This window comes from Chiloscyllium punctatum, chromosome 23 (genome assembly GCF_047496795.1).
Source record: "Chiloscyllium punctatum isolate Juve2018m chromosome 23, sChiPun1.3, whole genome shotgun sequence".
Classification (NCBI taxonomy): domain Eukaryota; kingdom Metazoa; phylum Chordata; class Chondrichthyes; order Orectolobiformes; family Hemiscylliidae; genus Chiloscyllium; species Chiloscyllium punctatum.
In genome coordinates, this window is record NC_092761.1 from 9,624,315 (window position 1) to 9,634,333 (window position 10,019).

The following is a 10,019-nucleotide window of genomic DNA, read 5'->3' on the forward strand; positions in this document are numbered from 1 at the left end:
TGGAGGGAGTGCAGCATTGTCAGAGGATCAGTGAGGAGGGAGTGCAGCATTGTCACAGGATCAGTATGGGGGGAGTGCAGCATTGTCAGAGAGTCAGTGTGGAGGGGGTGCAGCATTGTCAGAGGATCAGTGTGGAGGGAGTGTAGCATTGTCACAGGATCAGTATGGGGGGAGTGCAGCATTGTCAGAGTGTCAGTGTGGAGGGGGTGCAGCATTGTCAGAGGATCAGTGTGGAGGGAGAGCAGCATTGTCACAGGATCAGTATGGGGGGAGTGCAGCATTGGCAGAGAGTCAGTGTGGAGGGGGTGCAGCATTGTCAGAGGGTCAGTGTGGAGGTAGTGCAGCATTGTCTGAGGGTCATTGTGGAGGGAGTGCAGCATTGTCAGTGATTCAGTGTGGAGGTGGGGGCAGCATTGTCAGAGGATCAGTGTGTAGGGAGAGCAGCATTATCAGAGGATCAGTGAGGCGGGTGTGCAGAATTGTCAGAGGATCAGTATGGAGGGAGTGCAGATTTGTCAGAGGGTCAGTGTGGAGAGAGTGCAGCATTGTCAGAGGGTCAGTATGGAGGGAGTGTAGAATTGTCAGAGGATCAGTGTGGAGGGAGAGCAGCATTGTTCGAGGGTCAGTGTCGAGGAAGTGCTGCATTGTCAGAGGATCAGTATGGAGGGAATGCAGAATTGTCAGAGGATCAGTATGGACGGAGTGCAGCATTGTCAGAGGATCACTGTGGAGGGAGTGCAGCATTGTCAGAGGGTCAGTGTGGAGAGAGTGCAGCATTGTCAGAGGATCAGTATGGAGGGAGTGTAGAATTGTCAGAGGATCAGTGTGGAGGGAGAGCAGCATTGTTCGAGGGTCAGTGTCGAGGAAGTGCTGCATTGTCAGAGGATCAGTATGGAGGGAATGCAGAATTGTCAGAGGATCAGTATGGAGGGAGTGCAGCATTGTCAGAGGGTCAGTGTGGAGAGAGTGCAGCATTGTCAGAGGGTCAGTGTGGAGGGAGTGCAGCATTGTCAGAGGATCAGTGTGGAGGGAGTGCAGAATTGTCAGAGGATCAGTATGGAGGGAGTGCAGATTTGTCAGAGGGTCAGTGTGGAGAGAGTGCAGCATTGTCAGAGGGTCAGTATGGAGGGAGTGTAGAATTGTCAGAGAATCAGTGTGGAGGGAGAGCAGCATTGTTCGAGGGTCAGTGTCGAGGAAGTGCTGCATTGTCAGAGGATCAGTATGGAGGGAATGCAGAATTGTCAGAGGATCAGTATGGACGGAGAGCAGCATTGTCAGAGGATCACTGTGGAGGGAGTGCAGCATTGTCAGAGGGTCAGTGTGGAGAGAGTGCAGCATTGTCAGAGGATCAGTATGGAGGGAGTGTAGAATTGTCAGAGGATCAGTGTGGAGGGAGAGCAGCATTGTTCGAGGGTCAGTGTCGAGGAAGTGCTGCCTTGTCAGAGGATCAGTATGGAGGGAATGCAGAATTGTCAGAGGATCAGTATGGAGGGAGTGCAGCATTGTCAGAGGGTCAGTGTGGAGAGAGTGCAGCATTGTCAGAGGATCACTGTGGACGGAGTGCAGCATTGTCAGAGGATCACTGTGGAGGGAGTGCAGCATTGTCAGAGGATCACTGTGGAGGTATTGCAGCATTTGTCAGAGGATCAGTGTGGAGGGAGTGCAGCATTGTCAGAGGATCAGTGTGGACGGAGTGCAACATTGTCAGAGTTTCACTGTGGAGGGAGTGCAGCATTGTCAGAGGATCACTGTGGAGGGAGTGCAGCATTGTCAGAGGATCAGTGTGGAGGTATTGCAGCATTGTCAGATGATCACTGTGGACGGAGTGCAGCATTGTCAGAGGATCACTGTGAAGGGAGTGCAGCATTGTCAGAGGATCACTGTGGAGAGAGTGCAGCATTGTCAGAGGATCAGTGTGGAGGGGGTGCAGCATTGTCAGAGGGTCAGTTTGGAGGGAGTGCAGCATTGCCAGAGGATTAGTGTAGAGGGAGTGCTGAATTGTCAGAGGGTCAGTGTGGAGGGGGTGCAGCATTGTCACAGGGTCAGTGTGGAGGGAGTGCAGCATGGTCAGTGGGTCAGTATGGAGGGAGTGCAGCATTGTCAGAGGGTCAGTATGGAGGGAGTGTAGAATTGTCAGAGGATCAGTGTGGAGGGAGAGCAGCATTGTTCGAGGGTCAGTGTCGAGGAAGTGCTGCATTGTCAGAGGATCAGTATGGAGGGAATGCAGAATTGTCAGAGGATCAGTGTCGACGGAGTGCAGCATTGTCAGAGGATCACTGTGGAGGGAGTGCAGCATTGTCAGAGGGTCAGTGTGGAGAGAGTGCAGCATTGTCAGAGGATCAGTATGGAGGGAGTGTAGAATTGTCAGAGGATCAGTGTGGAGGGAGAGCAGCATTGTTCGAGGGTCAGTGTGGAGGGAGTGCAGCATTGTCAGAGGGTCAGTGTGGAGAGAGTGCAGCATTGTCAGAGGATCACTGTGGACGGAGTGCAGCATTGTGAGAGGATCAGTGTGGAGGGAGTGCAGCATTGTCAGAGGGTCAGTGTGGAGGGAGGGCAGCATTGTCAGAGGATCAGTGTGGACGGAGTGCAACATTGTCAGAGGATCACTGTGGAGGTATTGCAGCATTTGTCAGAGGATCAGTGTGGAGGGAGGGCAGCATTGTCAGAGGATCAGTGTGGACGGAGTGCAACATTGTCAGAGTTTCACTGTGGAGGGAGTGCAGCATTGTCGGAGGATCACTGTGGAGGGAGTGCAGCATTGTCAGAGGATCAGTGTGGAGGTATTGCAGCATTGTCAGAGGATCACTGTGGACGGAGTGCAGCATTGTCTGAGGTTCACTGTGGACGGAGTGCAGCATTGTCAGAGGATCACTGTGGAGAGAGTGCAGCATTGTCAGAGGATCAGTGTGGAGGGGGTGCAGCGTTGTCAGAGGGTCAGTTTGGAGGGAGTGCAGCATTGTCAGAGGATCAGTGTAGAGGGAGTGCTGCGTTGTCAGAGGGTGAGTGTGGAGGGGGTGCAGCATTGTCACAGGGTCAGTGTGGAGGGAGTTCAGCATGGTCAGTGGGTCAGTATGGAGGGAGTGCAGCATTGTCAGAGGAACAGTGTGGAGAGAGTGCAGCATTGTCAGAGGATCAGTGTGGAGGGAGTGCAGAATTGTCAGACGGTCACTTTGGAGGGAGTGCAGCATTGTCAGAGGATAGTGTGGAGAGAGTGCAGCATTGTCACAGGGTCAGTGTGGAGGGAGTGCAGCATGGTCAGTGGGTCAGTATGGAGGGAGTGCAGCATTGTCAGAGGAACAGTGTGGAGGGAGTGCAGCATTGTCAGAGGGTCAGTGTGGAGGGGGTGCAGCATTGTCAGAGGATCAGTGTGGAGGGAGTGCAGCATTGTCAGAGGATAGTGTGGAGAGAGTGCAGCATTGTCAGAGAATCAGTGTGTAGGGAGTGCAGCATTGTCAGAGGGTCAGTGTGGAGGCAGTGCAGAATTGTCAGAGAGTCAGTGTGGAGGCAGTGCAGCATTGTCAGAGGTTCACTGTGGAGGGAGTGCAGCATTGTCAGAGGATCACTGTGGAGGAAGTGCAGCATTGTCAGAGGATCACTTTGGAGAAAGTGCAGCATTGTCAGAGGATCAGTGTGGACGGAGTGCAACATTGTCTGAGGATCACTGTGGAGGGAGTGCAGCATTGTCAGAGGATCAGTGTGGAGTGTGTGCAGCATTGTCAGAGGTTCACAGTGGAGGGAGTGCATCATTGTCAGAGGATCAGTATGGAGGGATTGTAGAATTATCAGAGCATCAGTGTGGAGGGAGTGCAGCATTGTCACAGGATCAGTATGGGGGGAGTGCAGCATTATCAGAGAGTCAGTGTGGAGGGGGTGCAGCATTTTCAGAGGATCAGTGTTGAGAGAGTGCAGCTTTGTCAGAGGTTCAGTGTGGAGGGTGTGCAGCATTGTCAGAGGGTCAGTGTGGAGGAAGTGCAGCATTGTCGGAGAGTCAGTGTGGAAGGAGTGCAGCATTGTCAGAGGTTCACTGTGGAGGGAGTGCAGCATGGTCAGAGGATCCATGTGGAGAGAGTGCAGCCTTGTTAGAGGATCAGTATGGAGGGAGTGCAGCATTGTCAGAAGATCAGTGTGGAGGGAGTGCGGCATTGTCAGAGGGATAGTGTGCAGGGAGTGCAGCGTTTTCAGACGATCAGTGTGGAGGGAGTGCAGCATTGTCAGAGGATCAGTGTGGAGGTAGTGCAGCATTGTCAGATGATCAGTGAGGAGGGAGTGCGGCATTGTCAGAGGATCAGTGTGGAGGGAGTGCAGCATTGTCACAGGATCAGTGAGGAGGGTGTGCAGCATTGTCAGAGGGTCAGTGTCGAGAGAGTGCAGCATTGTCAGAGGGTCAGTGTGGAGGGAGAGCAGCATTGCAAGAGGATCAGTCTGGAGGGAGTGCAGCATTGTCAAAGGATCAGTGTGGAGGGAGTGCAGAATTGTCAGAGGATCAGTATGGAGGGAGTGCAGAATTGTCAGAAGATCAGTATGGAGGGAGTGCAGCATTTTCATAGGATCAGTGTGGAGGGAGTGCAGCGTTGTCAGAGGGTCAGTGTCGAGGAAGTGCTGCATTGTCAGAGGATCAGTCTGGAGGGAGTGCAGCATTGTCAGAGGATCAGTATGGAGGGAGTGCACCTTTGTCAGCGGGTCAGTGTCGAGGGAGTAAAGCATTGTCAGAGGATCAGTGTGGATGTATTGCAGCATTATCAGAGGGTCAGTGTGGAGGGAGTGCAGAATTGTCAGAGAGTCAGTGTGGAGGGAGAGCAGCATTTTCAGAGGATCAGTGTGGAGGGAGTGCAGCGTTGTCAGAGGGTCAGTGTCGAGGAAGTGTTGCATTGTCAGAGGATCAGTCTGGAGGGAGTGCAGCATTGTCAGTGGTTCACTGTGGAGGGAGTGCAGCATTCTCAGAGGATCACAGTGGAGGAAGTGCAGCATTGTCAGAGGATCAGTGTGGAGGTATTGCAGCATTGTCAGAGGATCAGTGTGGACGGAGTGCAGCATTGTCAGAGGATCAGTGTGGAGGGAGTGCAGCATTGTCAGAGGATCACTGTGGAGGGAGTGCAGCATTGTCAGAGGATCAGTGGGGAGGGAGTGCAGCATTGTCAGAGGGTCAGAATGGAGGGGGTGCAGCATTGTCAGAGGGTCAGTGTGGAGGGAGTGCAGCCTTTTCAGAGGATCAGTGTTGAGAGAGTGCAGCATTGTCAGAGGGTCAGTGTGGAGGGGGTGCAGCATTGTCAGAGGATAGTGTGGAGAGAGTGCAGCATTGTCAGAGGGTCAGTGTGGAGGTCGTGCAGCATTGTCAGAGGGTCATTGTGGAGGGAGTGCAGAATTGTCAGTGATTCAGTGTGGACGTGGGGGCAGCATTGTCAGAGGATCAGTGTGGAGGGAGTGCAGCATTGTCAGAGGATCAGTGTGGAGGGAGAGCAGCATTATCAGAGGATCAGTGAGGAGGGTGTGCAGAATTGTCAGAGGGTCAGTGTCGAGAGAGTGCAGCATTGGCAGAGGGTCAGTGTGGAGGAAGTGCAGCATTGTCAGAGGATCAGTGTGGAGGGAGTGCAGAATTGTCAGAGGATCAGTATGGAGGGAGTGCAGAATTGTCAGAGGGTCAGTGTGGAGAGAGTGCAGCATTGTCAGAGGGTCAGTATGGAGGGAGTGCAGAATTGTCAGAGGGTCAGTGTGGAGGTATTGCAGCATTGTCAGAGGATCAGTGTGGACGGAGTGCAGCATTGTCAGAGGATCACTGTGGAGGGAGTGCAGCATTGTCAGAGGATCAGTGTGGAGGGAGTGCAGTATTGTCAGAGGATCAGTGTGGAGGTATTGCAGCATTGTCAGAGGATCAGTGTGTTCGGAGTGCAGAATTGTCAGAGGATCACTGTCGAGGGAGTGCAGCATTGTCAGAGGATCACTGTGGAGAAATTGCAGCATTGTCAGAGGATCAGTGTGGAGGGAGTGCTGCATTGTCAGAGGATAGTGTGGAGAGAGTGCAGCATTGTCAGAGAATCAGTGTGGAGGGAGTGCAGAATTGTCAGAGGGTCAGTGTGGAGGGAGTGCAGCATGGTCAGAGGGTCATTTTGGTTGGAGTGCAGCAATGTCAAAGGATCAGTGTGGAGGGGGTGCAGTATTGTCAGAGGATCAGTGTGGAGGTATTGCAGCATTGTCAGAGGATCAGTGTGGACGGAGTGCAGCATTGTCAGACGATCACTGTGGAGGGAGTGCAGCATTGTCAGAGGATCACTGTGGAGAAATTGCAGCATTGTCAGAGGGTCAGTGTTGAGGGGGTGCAGCATTGTCAGAGGGTCAGTTTGGAGGGAGTGCAGCATTGTCAGAGGATCAGTGTAGAGGAAGTGCTGCATTGTCAGAGGATAGTGTGGAGAGAGTGCAGCATTGTCAGAGAATCAGTGTGGAGGGAGTGCAGAATTGTCAGAGGGTCAGTGTGGAGGGAGTGCAACGTTGTCAGAAAATCAGCATGGAGGGAGTGCAGCATTGTCAGAGGGTCAGTTTGGAGGGTGTGCAGCATTGTCAGAGGGTCAGTGTGGAGGGAGTGCAGAATTGTCAGAGGGTCAGTGTGAAGGGAGTGCAGCATTGTCAGAGGGTGAGTATGGAGGGAGTACAGCATTGTCTGAGGATAGTGTGGAGAGAGTGCAGCATTGTCAGAGGGTCAGTGTGGAGGGAGTGCTGCATTGTCAGAGGATCAGTGTGGAGGGAGTGCAGCATTGTCAGAGGATCAGTGTAGAGGGAGTGCAGCATTGTCAGAGGATCAGTGAGGAGGGAGTGCAGCATTGTCAGAGGGTCAGTATGGAGGGAGTACAGCATTGTCAGAGGATAGTGTGGAGAGAGTGCAGCATTGCCAGAGGGTCAGTTTGGAGGGAGTGTAGCATTGTCAGAGGATCAGTGTGGAGGGAGTGCAGCATTGTCAGAGGATCAGTGTAGAGGGAGTGCAGCTTTGTCAGAGGGTCAGTGTGGAGGGAGTGCAGCATTGTCAGAGGATCAATGTGGAGGGAGTGCAGCATTGTCAGAGGGTCAGTTTGGAGGGACTTCAGCATTGTCAGAGGGTCAGTTTAGATGGAGTGCAGCATAGTCAGAGGATCAGTGTGGAGGTATTGCAGCATTGTCAGAGGATCAGTATGGAGGGAGTGCAAAATTGTCAGAGGGTCAGTGTGGAGAGAGTGCAGCATTGTCAGAGGATCAGTGTGGAGGGAGTGTAGCATTGTCAGAGGATCACTGTGGAGGGAGTGAAGCATTGTCAGAGGATCAGTGTGGAGGGAGTGCTGCATTGTCAGAGGATAGTGTGGAGAGAGTGCAGCATTGTCAGTGGGTCAGTGTGGAGGGAGTGCAGCATTGTCAGAGGGTCTGTATGGAGGGAGTGCAGCATTGTCAGAGGATCAGTGTGGAGGGAGTGCAGCATAGTCAGAGGATCAGTGTGGTGGGAATGCAGCACTGTCAGAGGATCAGTGTGGAGGGAGTGCAGCATTGTCAGAGAATCAGTATGGAGGGAGTGCAGCATTGTCAGAGGGTCTATGTGGAGGGAGTGCAGCATTGTCTGAGGATTAGTATGGAGGGAGTGCAGCATTGTCAGAGGATCAGTGTGGAGAGAGTGCAGCATTGTCAGAGGATCAGTGTGGAGAGAGTGCAGCATTGTCAGAGGATCAGTGTGGAGAGAGTGCAGCATTGTCAGAGGATCAGTGTGGAGCTATTGCAGCATTATCAGAGGGTCAGTGTGGAGGGAGTGCAGAATTGTCAGAGAGTCAGTGTGGACGGAGTGCAGCATTGTCAGAGGTTCACTGTGGAGGGAGTGCAGCACTGTCAGAGGATCACTGTGGAGGAAGTGCAGCATTGTCAGAGGATCAGTGTGGAGGTATTGCAGCATTGTCAGAGGATCAGTGTGGACGGAGTGCAGCATTGTAAGAGGATCACTGTGGAGGGAGTGCAGCATTGTCAGAGGATCAGTGTGGAGGGAGTGCAGCATTGTCAGAGCGTCAGAATGGAGGGGGTGCAGCATGGTCAGAGGATCAGTGTGGAGGGAGTGCAGCATTGTCACAGGATCAGTATCGGGGGAGTGCAGCATTGTCAGAGAGTCAGTGTGGAGGGGGTGCAGCATTGTCAGAGAGTCAGTGTGGAGTCGTGCAGCCTTTTCAGAGGATCAGTGTTGAGAGAGTGCAGCATTGTCAGAGGGTCAGTGTGGAGGTAGTGCAGCATTGTCAGAGGGTCATTGTGGAGGGAGTGCAGAATTGTCAGTGATTCAGTGTGGACGTGGGGGCAGCATTGTCAGAGGATCAGTGTGGAGGGAGTGCAGCATTGTCAGAATGTCAGTGTGGAGGGAGAGCAGCATTATCAGAGGATCAGTGAGGAGGGTGTGCAGAATTGTCAGAGGGTCCTTATCGAGAGAGTGCAGCATTGTCAGAGGATCAGTGTGGAGGGAGTGCAGAATTGTCAGAGGGTCAGTGTGGAGAGAGTGCAGCATTGTCAGAGGGTCAGTATGGATGGAGTGTAGAATTGTCAGAGGATCAGTGTGGAGGGAGAGCAGCATTTTCAGAGGATCAGTATGGTGGGAATGCAGAATTGTCAGAGGATCAGTATGGAGGGAGTGCAGCATTGTCAGAGGATCAGTGTAGAGGGAGTGCTGCATTGTCAGAGGATAGTGTGGAGGGAGTGCAACATTTTCAGAGGGTCAGTGTGGAGGGAGTGCAGCATTGTCAGAGGGTCAGTTTGGAGGGAGTGCAGCATTGTCAGAGGATAGTGTGGAGAGAGTGCAGCATTGTCAGAGGGTCAGTGTGGAGGGAGTGCAGCATTGTCAGAGGATCAGTATGGAGGGAGTGCAGCATTGTCAGAGGGTCAGTGTGGAGAGAGTGCAGCATTGTCAGAGGATCAGTGTGGTGGGAATGAACCACTGTCAGAAGATCAGTGTGGAGGGAGTGCAGCTTTATCAGAGGGTCAGTGTGGAGGGAGTGCAGCATTGTCAGAGAATCAGTGTGGAGGGAGTGCTGCATTGTCAGAGGATAGCGTGGAGAGAGTGCAGCATTGTCAGAGGATCAGTGTGGCGAGGATGCAGCATTGTCAGAGGGTCAGTGTGGAGGGAGTGCAGAATTGTCAGAGGGTCAGTGTGGAAGGAGTGCAGCATTGTCAGTGGGTCAGTGTGGAGGGAGTGCAGCATTGTCAGAGGATCAGTGTGGAGGGAGTGCAGCATTGTCAGAGGATCAGTGTGGTGGGAATGCAGCACTGTCAGAGGATCAGTGTGGAGGGAGTGCAGCATTGTCAGAGAATCAGTATGGAGGGAGTGCAGCATTGTCAGGGGATCAGTATGGAGGGAGTGCAGCATTGTCAGAGGATCAGTGTGGAGAGTGTGCAGCATTGTCAGAGGATCAGTATGGAGGGAGTGCAGCATTGTGAGAGGGTCAGTGTGGTGGGAATGAACCACTGTCAGAAGATCAGTGTGGAGGGAGTGCAGCTTTATCAGAGGGTCAGTGTGGAGGGAGTGCAGCATTGTCAGAGGATAGTGTGGAGGGAGTGCAACATTTTCAGAGGGTCAGTGTGGAGGGAGTGCAGCATTGTCACAGGATCAGTATCGGGGGAGTGCAGCATTGTCAGAGTGTCAGTGTGGAGGGGGTGCAGCATTGTCAGAGGGTCAGTGTGGAGTCGTGCAGCCTTTTCAGAGGATCAGTGTTGAGAGAGTGCAGCATTGTCAGAGGGTCAGTGTGGAGGTAGTGCAGCATTGTCAGAGGGTCATTGTGGAGGGAGTGCAGAATTGTCAGTGATTCAGTGTGGACGTGGGGGCAGCATTGTCAGAGGATCAGTGTGGAGGGAGTGCAGCATTGTCAGAATGTCAGTGTGGAGGGAGAGCAGCATTATCAGAGGATCAGTGAGGAGGGTGTGCAGAATTGTCAGAGGGTCCGTGTCGAGAGAGTGCAGCATTGTCAGAGGGTCAGTGTGGAGGGAGTGCAGCATTGTCAGAGGATCAGTGTGGAGGGAGTGCAGAATTGTCAGAGGAT